Consider the following 24,132-nt stretch of genomic DNA (forward strand, 5'->3'; position numbering starts at 1 on the left):
GACTGGATTGGTCTTGTTGGTGACTGTAGATTTATTATGTCCCCTTCTATGATTCATCACTTTGGTAAATCCATCAGGCGTTAGATTGTCTAAATCCATTTGAGGTGGGGGTTTCCTGTTCAACGGACAATCTCTGTAGAGGTGACCTAGATCATGGCATTTCCTGCATCTAAATGGTACATGCTCGTAATCTATCAACTGTATCCATTCAACATCTTCATGGAAGAGACTTACCGTATCTGGCAGAGCTTGCTTGAGGTCCATGTAGACACAGATCCGGGCATATGATGTGTATCTGCATAACTTTGTTTCCTCTGCTACCTTGATGAACTCGCCCAGAGCATTGCCAATCTCTTGGAGGGAATCCTCTTCCCAGTATTCCCAAGGTAGCGAATACAACCTTATCCATACAGGTGCACAACTTAGGTCTTCGTTATCCGGATTGAAACGTTCGACCCACCCTCTGAGAAAAAGTCCTTCAGAGTTAAAGAAGTATGGTCCTCCATCCAAAACCCTGTTTCGATCTTCCAAGCAGTTAAAAACAGCTGTAAAAAACCCCTTTGGCCCTAGGTGCAGAGTGATGTGTCCTTTTGGACTCCATTTGGAATTGATCCAGCTTCTTAGCGCTTTCTCATTTGGCCATATTCCAATAAACTTGCCAATCAAAGCGTGATCCCTCATGAACTGTATTCTAGCATTGATTCGATGACTGGGGAATTCCACTTTTGGCCTGTGAGTGGCCATTGGTCTGCAGGTGGAAGAACTTGCTTTGGGCTTGTCGTTCTGAGCTTGTTCAGAGTTCAACTGCTTACCACTATCAGCATTGTTATCATTTTGCCTGTCTTCATTGTCAGTACCTTTGATCTGGCTCTTTTGGTTGTCATTTTTTGGGGGAGGCGCATTGCCCTCCCCCTGAGGGGGCTGCATGCTTCCGTCGACCAAAAGCAAAAGATGAGGACCTAGAATCCTCCCAGTTCCTGCCAAAACTGAGCACTGTCAGGAGAGCCTACCGTAGCAGGAATTGCAGAAACCCTAGGACGAGTTGCAGAGACTCCGTCGGAGGGTCAATCCTTGGCAAAAAATCTCCTCGAGAGAACTTATCGAATGCCGAAGCAAATCAAATAAAAATGAGATGGGATTTTTATTTTTATTTTAAGTAGGATTTACTAGGACTCCATTCCAAGTGGAATCACTCAAAAATACCTTTGTTAACATGTGCTAAAAAATAGCAGAAAAATACTTCTCTAAAAACCAAAAATTCAAGAATTAGTGAGCTAGTTAACCTACAAATGCCTAACCTAATCAAGTGAAATTTATATGGGGTAAATTTTTTTATTAAGTTGATTTTTTTAGGATGTCCAGGTGGAATCAATGCAAAATAGCCACATTATCATGTGCTAAAAGATAGCAAAAAATTACTACTATTTTGCTACAAGAGACTTCCAAATATTCTAGATTTGTGAACTAGTAAACCAATCCAAGTAGCTCAATGATGAATATTAATTTTAAATTTTTTTCTAAGGATGAATAATTTTTGTGTCTTTGTAAATAACCTGCAAAAAAACTCACTTCAATTTTTAACCAATATGACCTACAACAAAAATTGCATGAATAGTAAATGCAGAAATAAGAGATGCAAGTGAAAAAGACATTCAATGGAAATAAAGAAATCATACAACATGGCTCTAAGGCTCTTGGGATGACCAATCCCAAGGATACTCAGATTCATCTAAAAGAAAACAAGCTTTAGAATCTTAAACTTGCACCAAAATTCATTATTTGAATCAATCCAAGTACATACCTACTAGAAATGAAAGTGGAGCTACTAAATAACAAGTTTTCTCCACAAGAAGACCAAGAAATACGTGCATCCAGAGGAAAATTCGAATTGGTACTTACACAAAGTGATGAGGAAGCATTATCCTTGAAGGGAGACATCTTTCCCCTCCAACATCCCTCTAAAAGTGGATCTAGTTCCCAACACTAGGAATTTACATTAAATGACTGGGAGCATATTCCTAGATTTTTCTTAATTACTAGAGCTCAAGAATATATTTAATAATTTCATTTATTATCCAATATTGGTCCATCGTGTAGTAGAGAGAAATTCCCTGGATTATCTCATCCTCCAACTCTTCATATTTTGTCCAATATTCTCACAATATTCTACAAAAATAAATAATATTAGGCACATAATATGCAATTATCTCTAAGTCTTCCTAATGAGCATATTAAAGTTAAAAATATGTCAACTAATGCAAAAAATTAGCTTTAATATGTTGCAGGATAGTCAGATGGGCCTTAATTAATGTCTAATTTGGAAGTCCATTAAACTAGAGCATGCATTTTTTCATTGCACTAATTCATCAACGCAACAATGAGGAACAATGACGGAAATATGACAGGAGCTTCTAGATTGTGTGATCAAATAGATAGATTAGGCTTAATGTCGAATATCTTTATGTTCAATGTGCCTCTCCATAATATTTTTGAAGAAGGCAATATCCTGGAGGTTTCCAATCCAACCTAGAAAAATACAACCATATCATTAGTAAGAAAAGAAAATTATTATAGTCAAATAAAAAGAAATATTGGATACCCATCTTGCGAGAGGAGATAATAATAGCTAAATTTTTAAAATTTAATAAAATTCCAAGATAAATGATATGTTGGATGGCTATCTTATGCACATCAAATAATAGCTAAGAATTTAAAATGTGACAAAATTTCATTATATACCTCCACAAAATTTAAAGAGCAATGCATACCATGAATATGAAGAATTGTGGCAATATTTTTGCACAACAAACCACAAAAAAAGGTAAGCTACCACTTGTATATTGTGAAGTTCAAAGGTAAACAAACAAACCTCAAACATCTAAAAGAATAGATGTAATGTCAAACCTAACCAACTTCCTTGTTATATGTAAATTAACTATCGTTCTATATAACCCACACACCAAATTCCAAATGTACAACACCAAAAGATGCAAGAAAAATGTTAAATTCCACTAAGGCCCTAGACCACACACGACATAATATTAAGGAAAAATGATGTCTCATTGTGTCTTATCATGCCAATCCCAATGCAATGTCTTAGTGTGGGAAAAACCAACCAAGAAAACCCTAGACTGAACCTATATACATCATCAAATGCACTTTAAAGCACCGATAGATGTTTTAAAAGACAACCAAAAGTATTATATTCATATGTCACTATGGAACATAACAAACCAGGTTATGGACAAATGTCAACCAATTTCCAATATCTTTGCTTGCCTTCAAGCATGTTGCTAGAGTGAATAAAAGGGTGGGGGGGAATAGATATTTCCCTTTAGTGCTCTCATAGTTCAAAAAATAATCCCCATCTTGTACAACATGTGGAAATGTTGCAACACAATCACCATATTTCCCTATCACAAAGCCATTGTTGTAGTGGCTACAACCACCCTCCAAAAATTTTCCTATGCTTCATTTTGGAGCCTCCCTACTAAAGACTCAACAACTTATCTCACACTGACCCAGGTACTTGTGCTTTCATTGAGTTTATCCTTTGCCTTATATCCTGTGTTTTCTTACTTTCTTTTTCATCTAACCAAAAGTTTACCTCTTGATTTGGTTGCAATCCAGTTCTAGGTCTACCTTGGTGATCTGCACAATCCTAGAGGGAAACCAACCTTGCTCTCCAGAAATATGTAGTTCAAGCCCACAGTGAGCGTCGGCTCCAAAAATGAGTGAACCCAACTGATATCCTATCTTCATCTAGGAAAATGCGCAAAGCATTATAGGTAGCTAGAGCCACTCAACCCAGGAATTGAGCAGAAGCATTCCCTTAGTAGTTGTATGATGCTTGTGCCAGCAGTTGTCGAGTTCTCCCCAAAACTGCGCAATTTCTTACCAACTACTCTTTTACTAACCTTTATTAATGAAGCTCACAACCTGGAATATTAGAGGGTTAGGGAGTGGAAGAAAATAGAGAAATCTCAGCAATATATTAAAAGAGGAAAAACCAGACATGGTCTTTATTCAAGAAACAAAATGCTTAATGGAAAAAATAAGAGAAATTCATAATAAATGGTTAATAAAGTATGATAATTTAGAGGTGAAAGACATTAACTCTGTAGGAGGGATTCTCACGCTATGGGATGCAGGAACTATCTTTCTCTAGTGTGCCAGCCTATAGGGGACAAGGAGACCTACATGATAACTAATGTGTATGGCCCTCAACAGCATGCAGAGAAACTTAAACTTCTTAACTCCTTGGAAGGTCTCAGAGCACGTTATCCCAACATACCCTAGATACTAGAAGGTGATTTCAACATGATAAGATCTCTCTCGAAAAAAAAAGGAGGTACCAGAGAGCTGGGCAGAGACTCTGAAGCCTTCCAAGATTTCCTCATGAACATGGGACTAGTGGACACCGAAACTAAAAATGGGACTTTCACTTGGAATAAAAAAAGAGGTGTAGTTTCCCAAGTGGCATCAAAACTAGATAGGTTTATCGTCTCTGAGGATCTCATCCTCACAGGAGCGGCCATATCAATGTCCATTCTGCCCTTTGGTGGCTTGGATCATTGGCCTGTACAACTAGAAGCTTCCTTTATGGGCATACCGAGGAACGGACCTTTTAGATTCAAAAATGCTTGGCTCTCTAACCCCAACTTCACCAGAAACATTGCCAAATGGTGGAAGGAGGATTTGAACATCCAGGGTACTAAGATGTACATGCTCCAACAGAGACTAAAATACATTAAATCCAAACTCAAGGATTGGAACAAAAAAGTATTTGGTGATATCATCAAGACCATAATGAGTACTGAATAGAAACTCCAGGAAGTCAATATGATCAATATCACAGAGGGCTTCAATGAGGAAAGATAGAAATTGACTAATTCTTTGCAGGAGGAATGGGAGAAACGTTGTCTACAAGAGGAAACTTTTTGGAGACAGAAATCCTGGATCCAGTGGATCAAAGAGGGAGAAAGGAACACTAAGTTCTTTCACAAATCTACTATGGCTCACAGGGCACATAACAGAATCAACAAGCTAAAGGACTCTCAAGGTTCTGAACTTCTAACTCACAAGGACATGGAGTCGACCCTAGTACAACACTTCTTAAACATTGTAAAGGAGCCAATGGAAGACAGATCCAGGTTCATTACGAATATCACTCAGTACATTCCTAGGTTGGTCACCAATGAGGACAACCATAATCTCAACAGGCCAGTCTCGGAAGAAGAGGCTAGTGAGGTGATCAAGGAAATGCAAAATGGAAAAGCACTAGGACCAGATGGCTTCAATGTCGATTTCTTTAAAGCCTACTGGGATACATTCAAACAAGACATACTCGAGGTAGTTGAAGACTCGAGGCAACACAAAAAGGTTCTAAAAGCACTAAACGCAACCTTTATAGCTCTAATTCCCAAAAAGGAAAATGTTGTCACACCGGATGGGTTTAGACCCATAGCCTTATGCAATGTGGTTTATAAAATCATCTCCAAAGTGATAGCCAATAGACTCAAGCCACTGCTACCTTTGCTCATATCTGAGGAGAAAACAGGCTATGTGGAGGGAAGGCAGATTCCTAACAACATTATCCAAGCCCATGAGGTGGTACACTCTCTCAAACACAGCAAGCAAGCAAGTATGATCATCCAATTAGACCTTGCAAAGGCCTATGACAAACTCATCTGGTCTTACATCAGAGCCATTCTTAAAGCCTATGGCTTTAACGAGGACTGGATTAGATGGGTTATAGCTTTAGTCACCTCGACCAATTTCTCTATTCTGCTTAATGGAGCTCCCTCCAATACTTTTACACCTTCCAGGGGACTCAGATAAGGTGATCCACTCTCTCCCTTCCTCTTTGTTCTCATGATGGAAGGGCTTGGTAGAGAAATCAAAATAGCAAATGCTAAAGGTAGAATTCAGGGAATCAAGCTCACCCCGGATGGAGAGGCCAACACTCATCAACAATTTGTGGATGACACGATGTTGCAGGGTGTACCCACAGTTAGGGAGGAAAAAGCAATCAAAGATATCTTAAATGACTTCACCATGGTAGTAGGCACAGAGGTAAGCCAAAGCAATTCCAAGGTTTTTTTCTTTAACACTAATATTGCAATACAGAGAAATATCACCAGGATTCTAGGTTTTCAAAGGGAGCAGTTACCTTCCAAATATCTAGGTGTTCCTCTTACTAACAAACCCCTGTGTAAGAATATATGGGAACCAATTTTAAACAAGCTTCAGGACAAAATCAACAATTGGACATATAGAGCTTTAAACTTGGCAGGGCGTCTGGTGCTCACCAAGGCGGTTTTGCAGGCCATTCCCATTTTTATGTTTGCAGCTATACCGGCTCCTCAGGGCATAAAGCAACAAATAAGAAACATTCAAAGGAATTTTTTATGGGGCAGAGGGGAAAAGAAAAATAAGTGGGCTCTAGTTGCCTAGGACAAGCTCTGCAAACCCAAAATCCATGGTGGTTTGGGTCTGGATGATCTGGAGACTCTGAGTCAGGCTTCGGGAGCCAAGCTGTGGTGGTGATGGATGAAGGAGTCAAGAGCACCATGGGCCAAGCTTTGGACTCAAAAGTACACCAAGCACTGGCAGGAACATGATCACATTAGAATGACAGGACAAATCAGGGGCTCATACATCTGGAACCTTGCATGGGAGAACAAAAGCATTGTCCAGAAGCACTGTTTTTGGGAAATTAGAGCTGGGGACCGGGCTTGCTTCTGGGAGGACAGCTAGCAATAGGAACCCATCCTGAATAGGAATGAACTGGTAGACCTCAAAAGGGATACAGACAGAAAAGGTCTCTTATTAGTAAAAGACTTCTGGGATCAAGGGAGGAACAAGGATAAATGGAGGAAATGGAAGAATCTAAGTTACAACGAAGAAAGCCCTTTGAAGGGCATGGCAGAGGCTCTTGCTAAGGACGTAGAGCAAGAAGGATTCTGGTCTCCTCTTCTCATGACCAATTAATATGGGGCAAGAACAATGAAGGTAACTACAATCTCAAAGAGGCTAAATAGGCAATCACTAGATTTAACTTGGTAAAAGCTGAGAAAGTCTGGCAGGAGCTATGGAAGACCTCTCAATGGATGAAAATAAAATTATTTATCTATCTTCTTCATCAAAAGAAAATCCTAACTTGGGAAAACCTTATGAAGAAAGGTTTCATTGGCCCCTCTAAATGTCAGCTTTACGGCTTGCAGAAGGAAATGATTGAACACCTGCTTAATCTGTGCTCCTTCTCTGCCAAAATTTGGGATTGGGTGGCCTCAAGCTTTAGACAGACCAATAGGGATAGGCTCAGCATATCCAATACATTATCAAAATGGAGGAAAAACTTCTTAGAAAATGAAATCATCAACAAAGCCTAGATGCTAATTCCAGGCTTTGTTATCTGAAACATTTGGAAAGAAAGAAACAGAAGAATTTTCAAAAACAAAGCCAGAGAACTCCAGCTTAACATCAATCAGATTTTGAAATAGCTCAAGGAAACAGTCAGAAGCATTATGAGAACAAAACCAACGAATCCTCCTCTACCTCAGGAGATACAAATTCTTATTAGTCTGGATCTTCAAGCCATCAACCCTCAGGGTGTGGAGAAGGATCTGAGAACCTTAAACATAGGGGAGAGGGGTTGGCAGCCCCCTCCTTAGGGCTTTCTCAAAGTCAATATTGATGGAGCCTCCAAGGGCAATCCCGGGGAAGCTGGCTTTGGTGGAGCCATCAAGGATCTTGAGGGACATATAAATTACATCTTCCATGGACACGTGGAAAAGGGCACCAACAACATGGCAGAACTTTTGGCATTAGATCAATGCATGGAGATCCTAGCGGAGGAAAACTTACAGAATGTCATAATCGAAGCTGACTCAGAATTGGTCGTAAAAGCTACCAATAAGATTCAAAATGGAACCTCACCAGACAAAGTGTCAAAGCACTAGAGGCTGCTACAGGTGTTCCACCGTATCCAATTACACTTACAAATCCTTAAAACAATAAGATTTGTGCACGTTAGAAGAAAGGCAAACATGCTTGCAGACAGGCTGGCCAATGAAGGGGTGGTCAACAAGGATAGGGATTCTCGGCATCCGTGGGAGTTTCTTCCTGCTGGGCAGCTATGGGAGGACTGTTCCACTCTAGCAAATGCAGACTAGGATTCATGGTTGAGCAGTGCTGATATTGGAAATAGAGATGGGTAGGACAGTGCCCAATTTGTCGTCGGTCTCTGTTCTTAAACTCTCGTTTCCTTTCCCTGGGCATTAGAATGACAAAGGAAGGTTTCAAGGTGAGTGATAATATAGATTGGATGGCTGAGACTCTCTTGGCTCAGTGGGTTTTTGTTGGCAACTCCTGAGGGCTAGCTCAGAAAAGAAGGAGGCAGACTGATTGGCAGGCTCGGATGGACGGTCTCCACCCAGGGATACCACGGATGCAAAACCACAAGTGGTATATTGCGCGGGTCTCGGCTGGTTTCCAGCATAATGGAAGAACCACGTGATTCCATTCAAGAGACGATGCATGGCATAGAGATAAGAGAGAAAACTGCTCTCATCGTGCTGTTAACCTCCATGCATCTCGACCACACGATATCTCTGTGGGGCATTGGATAGGGGCATTTCTTTCCATGGTTGAGATCAACCGTGCTATTCACTTAAAGATTCGGGACCCAACTTATTCAGGTGGACCCCATCTTGATAATATTATGGGCAGGTCCACCAGGAGCCACTTGGCCCTTGGTGGGACCATCTGGGGGCTCGGCACCCCTCAAGACCATGTTCGTAGATTGTATATGCCTAATGGGTTTTTGAGCGGCACCAGGATGGGTTCCACAAAACCCAAAAACCACAAGTGGTTTATCGCACGGGACACGGGCGGTATCAGGTTTTGGAGCAATTGCACGTGATTCCATACAGAAGGCAACATGTGGCAAGGAGAGGTGGTGGAAAACCGCTCTCATCACGCGGTTAACCCCCTTTCTTCTTGTCTGTGCAATATCTAGGATGGTCGTCAGATCAGGACTCTGATTTCAACGACTCAGATTGATTGGTCTTATTTCTTATCGGTGAATAGTCGGGGCTTGTACTAATTGATGCTATGTGGTTCTTGCCGGTTATCTAAGGGTTGCGTCCCTGTTTTGTTTAGGATCTTCTTTTGTTGTAGGAGGGTCATTTTTTGGTCTTGACTTGTCTGGCAGTTGTTAGCGTTTTTGTTGGCTATGTCGCCCCTACTGTCTGGGGCTCTATGTAAATTATGTAATTTATTCAGATCAATAGAAGGTTCGTCTCTTACTTATCAAAAAAAATATTCCCGATTGTATGAATTGAGGCCTTTCCTTTTTTTGGCCTTTTTGTATCGGGACATTTTTACGAAATGGTACAAGATGTTTCTTCTCCAAGATTCCACTTTCCTAGGCCCTTTTCCTTTGTATTTGAAACTTTCTTATCGGGTCATTTTATATCAGAGCTTCACATATGGCTGGAAGATCAGTAGCTGCTGGGTCCCAGCCCTCTCCTCCTAGTCGTTTTCTTCCTTTCTTCCCCTCCCTTATATAATCTATTAATTAATTTTTTTTTTATTTTTTTTTAATACTTGAATTCTCTAATATTTATATATTTAAACTCTTTGACTATTAAATTAATTTATTTTTTTTTTCAATTAATTTATTTTATAATTAATTAATTTAAAACTAATATACTATTTTTTACCCTTAATAAACTATTGTAATATTTTTCTAACACTTGAATTCACTAATATTTATATATTGGAGAACTCTTTGACTATGAATATGAAACTAATTTATTTAATTCAAAATATATGTCCCTTTAACTTATATTTTAAAATATAGTTAACTATTTTTAGATTACTCTATTTTTAACTTGTATAACTAACTAATATTTATATAATATCTTTGATATCTAACATTTTAAATTAATTAATTTATTTATTTACTTAATTTAAATTAATATATATTTATTAATATATGTCCCTTTAACTTATATTTTATTTAAAATATAATTAACTATTTATAGAACACTCTATTTTTAATATTTATATATAATAACTTTGATATCTAACAATTAGAAATTATTTTATTTTAGAAATTACTTATTATAATATTTATTTATAATTATAAAATAGTCCATTTATTTTAATAAGAAGAATTGATAACCGAAATAAATGATTTAAATAAATAAGGTTTATACCCTTCATCATAGTCAAACTAGCGATTTCCCGGTCAAATCTAGCTGTTGTCTTTTTAGCCGTTACCTGGTCTAGAAATTTGGTCATTGGATATTCTACCCTATCTATTTGATATGCATAGCAAGATCTACTCATTCAACTTGTCTTGAGATGAACCACACTGGTTGGTTCGAAACGCGTCGACAAAAATATCTCTATGTGATTTTTGCTGAAGAATCCTCTCAAAATTGATATGGATCACAGAAGCCTAAATTCAATAAGAGAAAAGTTTCTTATGAGAAAAATCTTATAGAAAAAATTTGATATATCAAAGCATTATTCATCAGAGGTTACTTATCTCAGAGCCTTGTTTCTCAGAGCCTTGGCTTATCAAAATGTCTATCTCGGACCTTTGCATATCAGAGAAGTGTGATGTTGTAAGTCTATTTCAAATTCCTCTCTGATATCTCCGCTGCGAGATCCGATGTGGAAATATTCACGTGGCCCACCATATTTTCACATAAAGGATTTAATGTGATATTAATGTGTCTCGATTTTATAAACCTTTTACATCTAATAAGCTTTGGTTTTCTCATTCCATTTCTAAAAAGAAATTTAACACTAAGTTTCTATCTTGCGTCATTCTTAGTTTTTGCAAATAGTGTCTCTACTAAGTCTCTACATCTATCTTCTACATGTAAGCTCGAGTCCTCAACACATTGAAGAAATGAAGAAAAGAGGCAAGGGTAGGAAAAAGGCTCCTCAGAAGCAATTTGCCGGTCCATTTTTGGAAGATGTGGATGAGAAAAATCTAGGAGACGACCTATTTTCAGACACCATATGCACTAGAGGTATTGGGATTTTCTCTTGGGAAGAAATTTATCGGTATTTTTAATATGAAGGGCCTCAAGTCACCAAAATAATAGTCATAGCCGATGACAAACTTCCTATCTCAGAAAATACTCCAAGAGACACAACCAATTCCTTTCTTCATAAGATCGCATCGAGGCCACTCTTAATGCCTTATACAAATATGGTTCGTTGGGTTGTTGAAAATTTGGATATTTCCGAGAGACACATACAAAAATTAAAATAAAAATTTATTGGTTCATTTGCCAAGAAGGATTTGTAAAGTATGTATCATTTTCCAAATCCTTAGTGTATATATAATAAGGATTTTGTCAAGGCCTTTGTAAAGGATCATGGGCATTCATCAGAACAAATCAGGGAATGGAGAAAAGACCCAAACAAGAATAAAGCATAGGAATCTAGTAAGTACTCACTCAATTCCCTCACTACTCCCTTTTCCCAAGTTGCAACTATGATGTGTCAATTGCATGCACAACCTAATGTGTCAAAATTCCCAAACAGATAGGTACCTTTAATCCATGTTGCAGTAGAAGGTTATATATTTGATTGGGCCACTATTTTGTCAGATAATTTAGTTACACATATCTTATCTTTCTGGCAAGCTAGAAGTGTTTCTGAAAATAAGTTTCCCCCTTTCTACATGTTTTCCTATATCATGGATGCCCTGTGTTCTATAATGTATTTTCCTACTATGGTTCGGAAATGGACCATTCAGGATCCAAAGCCTATTCATATCTATCATGATACCATGTGGGAGCCAAAATAATATGAAAATTTCTATCAGATTTTTCACAGAGTGATGATTCTTATATATGAAGTCATTTTTTAGTCCCAAACACCTTGAATCTCTCCAGAAGCCACGAATGACCTTTGGAAGGTAAGAAATTGGTTCAGGGAAGAATTATTCACTTACATTAGATTCTATGGTAGCCATTCCCATCCTCATGTTTTTCCCTTGTTCATTCCAGTCAAATTAGTAAGCATAGAATTATCTTATCAAGCAGTGGGTTATGGTATCACTAAGGTATTGAAGGAATCAAATAAAAGAATACGACATGTTTTCCCTTACAATTTTGGCATATTTTCGTTGGATAATTATCACAATGTTGAGAAAGAGATATTAGCCATTCAAACTCTTAAGTTTCCTACTGTTCCTAACAAAAAATATGATGCTAGTGAAATGGTGAATAATTTTACTGATTCCTACAGACTCCAACAGGTTTTCCATGAAGCAGACAAGTTAGATGAATTGTTTGCACAATCCTCCTCTTATGCATCAGTCCTACAATGAGTAGAACCAAAATTGACTGTGGACGAGAAAAATCAGTTTATGCAATACAAAACTTCTAGGATAGCCAATATTCCTCTAGATCTACTACAAGTAACAATGGAAAAGTCATCAGTTTCCAATGTTTATCTTGACAGTTCTTCACAATGAGTGATTACTCCTCATGATCAACCAGAAGTTGTCATAATTTCTTCTACCTCCGAAGTAGATGAATTGATATTTAATCCTAAATTAAATGAGGCATGGAATGAGTTAAGCTAGATTCTTAATCCAAAGACTGAAGGTTAAAATAAAGTTTCACAAATTCTAAATTCTTCACAATTGTTTGGATGGGGTCCCCTGGGTCAGTTTGGGGGTTAGAAACCCAAGTTTTGATGTAAATTTTGGTAAAAAGATGTAAAGTCTCCACAATTTGTGGATGCAGAGCACATAGATAGTTAGAAGTAAAAAGGGGTTTTATCCCCTTGGTTATGTAAATTCGAGTCGGTTTTGAGATCCACCCATGGTCCACGAACCATGGGATTATATGTAAAAAGCTATAAATAGGTGTGTCTTAGAGATTCTAAGGGAGATAGATGCTAGGTCTGAGAAAAATGGAAAGTAAGCAGCGGGTAGATAGAAGGGAAAAAAGATCCGCAACTGAGTGCACGAAGGCCTAGAGTAGAGTCTGCCGCTGAGTGTGCAGACCCCTGCAGCTGAGTACGTAGGGCAGTTTTGAGTTTGTAACCTCATATTGAAGATCATTAAAGAATAATGTTGAACAAATTCATGTGTTTATCTATTTACTTATTTTATTTATGTTTGCAATGTATGTTGTGATGGAATAATGTCTTTATGAAATATTGATGTATTGATGCGCGACTCTATTGGATAAGTCTTATAAACTATATGCAATGCATGTTAAGTACTTACACGAAGATTATAATACATTCTGACATGTTTAATGAATATTTAAGTGGATCTGAGCGAACTCAGATCTAGGGTTATTTTATGGTGCAAGTAAGTAGCTCATTCATCAATTAAGGGTCTGAAAAGACCTATCATAGACCTTCGTGAAGGTCTAAACACCATTTAAGAGAAGTTACAGAATACTGCTTCAGGTGAGACTTCAACCTATGCTACGCGGGTTGATGCCGAAAGGGCCAATAGTGTAGGGTTTTTTTTGGCACAATTAACTCTGAACCTCGGTCGGGACCCACTAATCCAACAAATGGTTATGTTGCCGGGACCGAGATCTGCATAAGGAGATGTGTGATGTCGCATCACTGGAATCCGATCAACAAGGAAATTGAGAAGTGGTTGGATAGGAAGATCCACGAATTCGCAGTGCAAGAGAATAGGAATCTGTGACTGTCAAAGGAGAAGTGGCTGGATAGATACTTGTACACATAAATACATGAAATTTTCTTCTACACCTTCCCGATCGAACTATACGAGTGGATAGCTAAGTTGGCAGATGACCAAGGAAGGTGGAGGCTTGACAGTCCAATAGTGTGGACTATGGAGCTAATGCGAAGGGTGGAAGCCTCTAAAGACAAGATCGCACGCACTGTCAACCATTGGCTCGATCTGATTATAGAAGGATTTGTTACAGAGTGCGCGGTTGATACCTCAGTCAACTGGAGCGAAGAAGAGCGACACTTCTTCAAGGGACCACGAGGTAAGTATCTAAGATCTCTAAATACCTAGATTAAGATGCTCTTGTGTGAGAAATGGGTTATTCCATTGCCTTGATGTTTGGACCTACGTGAAGTGGATGGATCTTTAGAAATCAAGAGAAAGCAGGTCCTGAATATAGCCATTTATTAGACCTCCTTCGAGTGACCACGAGGGAGTGGTATAGGCCTCACCATGGAGTGTTGTCTAGTTGAAAAGGCAGGGTTTTCCACAAATACATCATCCATCCACTCCACCTCCACCTTCACCTCCACAACGTACACCTTTTCCCACACCACCGCCGCCACCACCGTCGTTCAACATGTCAAACTTGATAAAGCTTCCGATTTTCAAGGGTATAGCAACCGAGGATACATATCAGTTCTGGTTTGTTGCAAATGTTTTATGGACCACACAGCAGATCACTAATGACAATATAAAGAAGGTGCACTTATTTACTACTCTATAGGATCGCGTACGAACATGGTATATTAAGTATTGTGTTGATCACCCCTCAGCAACGTTAGCAGATACTAAGGATGCTTTAAACAAGGATTTTAGTAAGCCTAAGTCTGACTCACAGTTAATCGTTGGATTTAAGGAGATCATGATGAGGGCTGGTGAGATGCCTTGGGAGTTTGATCAAAGGCTGAAATGTGTGATTCGCAAAGCTAATATGCATCTCATAGATGGTCAGCACCGCGAGTGGTTTATAGCCTCACTTCTGCCCCACCTGAGGATTTCTTTGTGACATCAGAAGATAGGAACTCAGGCGGAAGCCTTGGAAATCGTGATGCGACTGCATGAGATACCTATTTAGGATGCAACTTTGGGAGTCCAACAGATTCACTCGCAGTTGTAGAAACTCTGTTTGGAATTGTAGAGCTTGAAAAAAGAGGAGGCTAGGTTAGAGGTGCACGAGGAAGTTTGGTGCCTCAAGTGTAAGAGCCAGGGGCATGATAAAGACCACTACCTTGTCTTCACAAATTATATTACAGGAGGGGGACTGATTCCCCTGAGGTAGGAAGCTCCAGCAAGACCGAGTGCGGGGCTCGCACTATGGTGGGCTATTTTTCAGGTGGCTGGAAAAAACGTAATAGATAATTGTCATTTGCTGCAAAAGTTCATTCAAATTCCACAACAGTTGTTCTGCGGTTTCTGAAAATTGGTGGGCCTTGATGAGTGTCATTGTCACAGCTACAAATTGATGATGAAAAGAATGCCTACCTACTGAATGCAAGCAGAAGGTCGGCCTCTAGATCAGGGCATAGGAGGGGTGCGTGGAGGTTATCAAGGAAGAGGGCGGGGTTGAGGAGGAGGAGGACCTGGTAGAGGTCATGGACATGTTATTTTCTATAACTGTGGGACACTAGGGCACTACACGCAGGAGTGTCAGAATCAGACATGCCCATCCTATCAATACTGCAGCCAGTTTGACCACACTATAGAAGAATTCCCTTTGTTGATAGCTAAGATGCAGGAGAAGAAGGTGCAAGCTCAAAAACCTATGCAGAACTTACAAATGATGAGATTCAAGCCCCACGAGGAAGATCTAAATGTGAATATCGTACTGAGAAGCAGAGTGACAACTGGGGATGATAAGCGAAAATAGCCCGAAGAAGACGGATGGGTTTGCAAGGCCCCAAAGAAGGAAGTTGGTTTTGATATGGAGTGTGTGAAGGAAACATTTATGGAGGCCAAGAAAATATTCGCTGAGGCATCTATTTCAGGAAGCTAGAACAAAGTACTAGAAACCAGCGTGCCTACAGAGGTTGATCCCTCTGTACTTACCACGTTCTTGGAAACCTGCATGAAACTTCTGCGTGATAGCAAGGCTGTGAAAGACCTGCAGGAATTAATAAACAAGTGTGCTGGTAATGAAAACACTCCTGATGGACACTGCATAGTAAGAAAAATTGGAAAACATAAGGCAAGAACAGGGTGCGACATGAGGCTCATCATGCGGATAGGAGATTCTGAGATCAACTAGATTATTCTGGATCCAGGGTCTGACGAAAACGTTTTTCCTAAATAGAAATGGGAGAGAATGGGGAGACCTACGCTGCAGTGGTCTTTGATCCTACTGAGGATAGTGAACCAGCAGAAGATCATCCCTATGGGATGACTACATGGAGTCACGTAGATATAAAAGGTGTGAGAACGCTGGCTGATTTTGAAGTAATAGAAATTGTTGACGACATCAATCCATACCCTGTGCTCCTTGGGATTGATTGGGCCATTGATATGAATGGAGTCATCAACTTGAATAAAATGACAATGTCATTCGAGAGGAAATCACTTCGGATTGTAGTACCATTGGACCTTGCAGAGGGACTGCATTATATTGAACCAGTGCGTGACTATGAAGAATGTGATGATGACTTGGATCAAAGTTACAAAATAACTACGTGAGATCAAGACTGGATTAATCCAACAGCCGATGGATGGATTGTATGGGACTGGGAAAGTTCCTATACCTCAGATTCAGATGAAGAAATAGAGCATTGGTAGAATACGCTGCATGAAGTATCTACGCTATGCTACAACATGATGTCTAAATCGTTGCGTTGTGTGTCATCGAAGGTAGTAAATTTACTCTATTGTGATGGTTTAACTGACGTAGATAAGTTTTTGGATGAATTTTAATAAGAAGTCCCTGAGGATCATCGCTTCCAAGCACTGGATTTGGTGTTGTGCGCTACGCCCGCAAGATGGTGGGGTACGCACAAGGACAACTTTGATGAATGGCGAGATTACAGAAGCATGATGAGGTTGCGAGTTGGTTGTCCTAAAATCTGACTAACTGAGAAGTACGATGGGAGGAATTATTCGCACGATCATTTAGCGAAGTGGACTAAAGTTTATGGAACAGAGCCGTAGCCGGAATGGGTGCACTTATTCTGTCATACTTTGGATACAATCCCTATGAATTGGTACCTGGAAACAGAGCTTTGCCATGGCACCGCGGAGTGGGATATATTAAGGGAAGGATTCTTAATGACCTTCACTTTTGTAGATGGGTTCAAATTCATTGATGAAGCTCTACAGGCAGTCAAGGTAGCGATCTTCAAAATTTTGCATGATCCTTTGGAGTTGGTTCAGCCTGATTGGAGTACCCAGCTGCGCCATGCCTTGGAATGCTATAATGTGATCGCTGAGGGGGAGGATGAAGATCCAAGAAATATCAATATTCCGGAGGTAGAAGGCCATCGCGAAGTTGAAGGTCTAAAAATAGAGAACCCAGACATCACTGTGTCATTGAAAACCAAGCAAGTAAACATTGGTATTGAAGAAGAGCCAAAATTTGCAAAGATCAGGGACTACTAGGATGAAGCCACAGTGGATAAAGTTATTGAGTTACTCCGCAAGTACCGGGATCTTTTTCCTACCAAGTTTTCGGACATGAAACATATCATAGGTGACTTGGGTGTGATGAAAATCACTTTGAAACCAGACGCGAAGCTTGTTAAGGAAATTTTGTATCGACTTAACCCCAAATACAAGGAAAATGTCCACTTGGAGTTGGATAAGATGCTTGAGGCAGTAATTATCTAACATGTGGAGGAATTTGATTGGGTGAGCCCAATGGTGGTTCAAGAGAAGAAACAAAAAGGAGAAATAAGGATTTTCATATATCTAAGGAAACTTAATGATGCCTGTGTCCATGATCCTTTTCCAACACCGTTTACTAATGAGGTATTGGATAACATTGGAGGGCAGGAGGCATACTCATTCACTAATGGATTTTCGGGGTACCATCAGATCAAGATCGCATCAGAAGATAGGAGAAAAACAGCCTTGGCAGCTAAATGGGGTTGTTTTCAGTATATTGTCATGCCATTTGGACTCAAGAATGTGCCCTTGATATTCTCTCGCGTAGTTATAGCAGTGTTTAAGGAGTTCATCCATAAGTTCTTGGAGGTGTATTTTGATGACTAGACAGTGTTTGGCTTAGTGAAGCACCATGTAGCAAGTCTGCGCCTAATGCTAGATACGTGCCACAGATACCAGATTGCGTTGAACCTGAAGAAGTGTCTATTCTGTGTCCCCTTTGGTATCCTGTTGGGTCCTGTGGTGTGTAAGTAAGGGTCGATGGTGGACCCTGCCAACATTATGGTGATAGTAAATTTGGAGGCCCCAAGAAGTGTCAAGCAGCTGCGTGCAACACTTGGGCATACAGGATATTACAGAAATTTCATCAAGGCTTATGCTCAGATTACCGCGCCCATGGAGAAACTGCTGAAGAAGGATGCTACATTCTGTTGGGATGAAGAATGCCAGCGCAGTTTGGATGCATTGAAGGAGAAGATGGTCACCGCGTCAATTTTGGTCTTCCTGGATTGGAAAAAGAAATTCCATGTACATGTCGATACCTCTTGCATTACGCTGGGAGCAATGGTAACACAGGCTGGTGATGGAGAGATGGACCACCCTATAGCCTTCACAAGAAGGAAATTATCAAAGGCCTAGAAGAATTACTCAACAATAGAGTGCAGAGGATTGGCTATGGTATACATGCTTCAAAAGTTCAGGCAGTTGTTCAACAGACATTTCAAAATGTACACAGATCATTTTGCCTTGAAATGCCTAGTCAATAAGCCTGTGTTCAGGGGGAAGATTTGTCAATGGCTACTTCTATTCCAGGAGTATGACTTTGAAGTGATTGTGAAGCCAGGAAGGTTGAATGGAGGACTTGACCATCTGTCGTGGATCAAGACAGGAGAAGAGCCTACCAATTTGGAGGAAGGGTTTCCCAATGCACAGCTCTTCGCGGTGCATGTAGCAGATAACCACTTTGCATATATTATTCACTTTTTGACTACAGGAATGACACCGAAGGGGTATATAAATCAGCAGAAGAAGGAACTAGTAGTGTGTGTGGCGGATTTCTCAGTGATTGAAGGACATTTGTATAAGATGGGTGGAGACAAGATATTACAATGGTATGCACCAGAATTTGAACGGAATAGCATCCTCGTTGAAGCCCATGGAGGGGCTGCGGGAGGACATTATGCAGGAAAGGTGACAATGGAGAAGATTTTACGTGCAGGGTTATGGTGGCCTACATTACATAAATATTCTAAAGAATATTGTAGGGCATACGATGCATGTCAACGAATGGGCAGACCATCGTGGCGGGATGAGTTTCCACTAAATCCTCAAGTATCATTGTAGCCATTTGAAAAATGGGCAATTGATTTCGTTGGGCCCATTCAGCCCCCACAAAAGAAGACAAGTGCGCACTATATCATCACCACGATGGAGTATCTAACCAGATGGGTGGAGGCACAGCTGGTGAAGGATTATACAGGGGCTACATCAACGAATTTCTTGTTTCAGTATGTGTTAACCAGATTTGGCTACCCAAAAGTGTTAATGAGTGATTGGGGTACACACTTCCTAAACGAAATGATCAGCACGTTGAATGAAGAGTTCCAGGTTTATCATTAGAAGAGCACACCATATCATCCTCAGGCTAATGGAATATTTGAGGCCTTTAATAAGATCTTGGAGAACGCGCTGACGAATATTTGCAATGCACAGCAGAATGACTAGGATGTGCGCATACCTGGAGTACTATGGGCGTATAGGACTACTTGCAAAAAGTTGCATGTCAGACACCTTTTATATTGGTCTATGGCATAGAAGCTGTGATGCCTATGGAATATATCGTGCCTAGTCTATACATAGCAACTTTCACATGTATGGAAGATAGTAAAGCCTTGGAAGAATGGCTCGTGCAGCTGATGGAGCTTGAAGAAGAAATATTCTTGGCTGGATTCCATCAGTAAGTACAGAAGGAGCGCGAAAAATCATGGCACGATAGACACATCAAGTTGCACATGTTCAAGGTAAATGATTTGGTCTTATTGTATGATAGCAAGTTCACTAAGTTTCTGGGAAAATTTTAGATGCACTGGCTTGGGCCATATGTTATCAAAGAGATTATAGATGGAGGCACAGTTCAACTCGCAAAGTTGAATGGAGAACCTTTTCCAGGAAGGGTGAATGGTAGCCGATTGAACCCATATATAGGAGACCCAACTTAATGATTATATGACGGTGGGACAGTCCTAGTGCTCTAGGAAACTGTGAGGGAGTGCGAGACTATAAACTACACTTCCAGGATTGGAGGACTCCGCGACAGGCGGGCTGCACGAAAAATGTTGAAGTTGCAGTATAAGAAGTTACGCGAAGGGAGTTGCGCTATGAAGGGAGGTACCGCGCAACACAGCCAAAAAGTGACCATTGGAGTCATTGTACATGATTTGATAGCTAGGAGACAGTTAAGAGGAGAGGGCTGGCAGAATTTAAGGCCAAAATATTTGATGATCTTCTGCCAAAATAGCATTAATGATCAAATTTTGGGGGGAATGGTCTGATTTGAATTCAAAAACCCCTATAAATTACGTGTGTCAGTCCAAGAGAGAACACTTTGCACACTTAGAATTTTTGAGCTGAGTTTTATGTTGCTTATGAGCTACTCATTCTTTGAGGATTTGGTTGTGATACCTGCATTTTCCCATTTACCAGAGTTGAACAAGAAGTTTATCGTTGAAACCATGTTAGGATCAAGCCCTGCCGAGACTGTGACCACTGGGGGAGATGTCGTGTCTAAAGGAACTACACCAGAGGTAGTATGTATGGAAGCTCTGGCTCCTATGCCTACTGTGCCGAGGTCATCAAGGCCGAAGCCTACAGCTATCCGAGAGACTCAGAAGCCGAAGAAGGATAAGTAGAAGAAATCGGTGCCAGTCCGCGAGTCACCTAGGAAACATTCTGCAACTCAAAAGTAGAAGAAAGACAAGCATCCCGAGAGGGTTGTTGATTTAGATGCCGAGTGATTCGAGGCTGAGTCATGACCTTTGTGTTGGGGGCCTATTGGGATGGGGTCCCTTGGGTCATTTTTGGGGTTAAAAACCCAAGTTTTGATGTAATGTTTGGTAAAAAGATGTAAAGTATCCACAATTTGTGGATGCAGAGAACATAGATAGTTATAAGTCAAAAGGGGTTTTAGCCCCTTGGTTATGTAAATTTGAGTTAGTTTTGAGATCCACCCATGGTCCGCGGACCATGGGATTGTATGTAAAAATCTATAAATATGTGTGTCTTAGAGAGTCTAAGGGAGATAGATGCTAGGTCTGAGAAAAGGGGCAAGTAAGCAGTGGGTAGATAGAAGGTAGAAAGGCTCCACAACTGAATGCACGGAGGCCTAGAGTAGAGTCCACAGCCAAGTGCGCAGACCCCTGCAGCTGAGTGCACAGGGAAGTTTTGAGTTTGTGACCTCATATTGAAGATCAATAAAGAAGACTCTTGAAGAAATTCATGAGTTTATCTATTTACTTCTATTATTTATGTTTGTGATATATGTTGTGATGGAATAATGTCTTTATTAAATATTGATGTATTGATGCGCGACTCTATTGGATAAATCTTATAAACTGTACGCAATGCATTTTAAGTACTTACGTGAAGATTATAATACATTCTGACATTTTTAATGAATATTTAAGTAGATCTGAGTGAACTCGGATCTAGAGTTATTTTATGGTGCATGTAAGTAGTTGTTTCATCTGTTAAGGGTCTGCAAAGACCTGTCGTAGACCTTCGCGAGGGTCTAAAGGCCGTTTAAGAGAAGTTGCAGAACCGAGCCTTAGGGGCTTATAGATCTGCGTGAAGGCATATCTAGGGCATTAAAAGACATCACACTGATCTCTGGATGCGGAAACTTGGTTCCAGCATCCCCCCATACTACTTTGGGTGAGACTTCAGTCTTGGCTACACGGGTTGATGCCAAAAGGGACAGTAGTATAGGGTTTTGTTTGGAGAAATTAACTCTGAACCTGAGTCAGGGCCCACTAAGCCAACAACAACAATTTGATGCTCAGGGTACTTCTAATAATTCTGAGCAAAATAACAGGTCGTGGGAGATTACTAATAAATCCTCTATTCATGATCAAAAGGAAATTAGTATTATTCATGCTTTTCCTACTTTAGAGGTTACTCTGAATATTAAATAAATTCCTCCTTTGGACATTTTCTACAGTCCTCAACATAAGGTTGTGGTCAAAAGGGGAAGGAAGAAGAGGAAATTAGATCAACCTCGGTCATTGGTTCCTAGCAAGGTCTCTTATTTTGAAGTTTTGTGGAAGGGTTCCTCTGCTACATCAACAGAAGAGTTAGGAAAACTAACTCAATTTTTAGGTGCCTATGCTTCAACAAATTTTGACAAAGTTGTAGAAGCTCAAGAACTTCTTGAGGAGAAAGAGGAAAAGATTATCTTGATGGAACAAACTCTTAATACTGAGAAACAGAAAATTAATGAATAATGGCAGAATCAGGTGTCATAGCTGCAACATAAATTTGATGCCTTGAAATTACAACATGATGAGGAAGTATAGATGAAGGATGATCAAATCAAAGAAATGCGAAAGAAAATAGAGCAATTGCATGTTAGTCCTCAACTGATAGAATTCAATAAAGAAGCTAAAGAATTAAATGATTTTCTCGTGCATCAACATAAATTCATTTGCAATAAGGTCACGATGATCTAGGATCAATGTGAAACTGCAATTTCTCTTGTGGATCAGTTGTCTGATATGATGAATTACTTTGAAGAAGTGAATGAGTAGCTTATTGATTTTCTAACTTGGCAATAAAATGGAGCAGGTAGAACTGTGAATCTACCTAAGATTGATGAAGCCCAAAAGATAATAATTTTCCAAGAGTGAGAAATTAGGATGAAACAGGCTGAAGTTGTTGTGAATGAAGTCTGAGATCTTTCCATTTCTATCATTGAAGCATCCAATGATACCTTATTACAATCCAATCTCATTTCTAGCCACTCCTAAGATTCACTGCCAGATGCCAAGACATTATTAAAATCTCAGCTTGAACATTGTACAAAAATGGATGAAATGATTAAGTAGTTGCCTAAGATTGACCTTGAGCATCATTGGTAGTTTCTGGTTAAGCCTCACAACCAATGGTTAATTCTCTGATGCTTATCCAATGTTACTACATAGATGTTTCCACCACTGAAGACTGTTATTTTTATCATCTAGATTAGCATCAATACCAAGCATCCCCTGGAGCTCACCAATCTACTGGATATTTACAGATTGCGAAAACTTACTATTGGACAAATCTTCATCCTAAATTCCAAGACTATTACAACTATTTCTTTATTAGTATTTTTCTTTTGTTTCTTTTGAGAGATTGGTGGAATATTTTTTTTTTATCATTTTTGTATTAAGACTATAAATTACCTCTTTGAGATGAAGAAAGGGTTCTGAATTTTGAAAAGAAAGGACTTGAAATTGCACTATTGTATTCTAAGTTCTTCTTAATATAAGTTGAACCACTTGCAATTCCGAGATGAGAAGATCTACAGTTTCTTGATTATTGTTATCCTATGTTTTTTTATATTTGATTTGAAAGGAATTGTTTAATGAAATTGTTCACATATATGTATGCTAGTAAGTCTTTCATGATCACTATTGGCATGTTTGGTTGAAATTTAATGTTTATTGTGAACAACAAAATTGATATCATATGTGATGCTTTAATTAAATTAATTTATTTTTATTGAATTATTATCGTGATTTCCTAATAATCTACATTATTATGTTAATTACCACATATTTCTAGCACATATGTCCTCAGGTTACCCAGGTGTTATAATAGGTTCTAGTAGCTTTGTTGAAAATAACAACAAGAAATGTTAAAAATAACATCTAGAAATTCTAATTTAATTTGTCCTTGAGTTAAATTAAGAATTAAATTGTAATTCTATTTTCATAGCATTTCGTAGCAGTTAAATAAGTTAAGTTGACTTAGTTGGCTCAACAAATTCGAATTGGAAGTCTATCCAGAGTCATGTACAATGATCCCTAAATTTTAGGGGGCCAGGTTGAGTTTTTTTGAGTTGTAACTAGATAACTTAGTCTAACTGAGTTATAGTCAGTTAAACTAGTTCTAACTGTTGGAGGAACTAGTAGGAGGTCTACTAGTGGAGTAGTGCACAAGTGCATCACCAGTACCACACCAATTAACTAAATATTCATTCATAAATAACTCATGCATGTCAGTTCCGAGGAAGACCCAGTTGACAT

The sequence above is a fragment of the Pinus tabuliformis genome, chromosome 2_2 (assembly GCF_031772625.1).
Source record: "Pinus tabuliformis cultivar Carrire ecotype Pingquan chromosome 2_2, CPIR1, whole genome shotgun sequence".
Taxonomy (NCBI): domain Eukaryota; kingdom Viridiplantae; phylum Streptophyta; class Pinopsida; order Pinales; family Pinaceae; genus Pinus; species Pinus tabuliformis.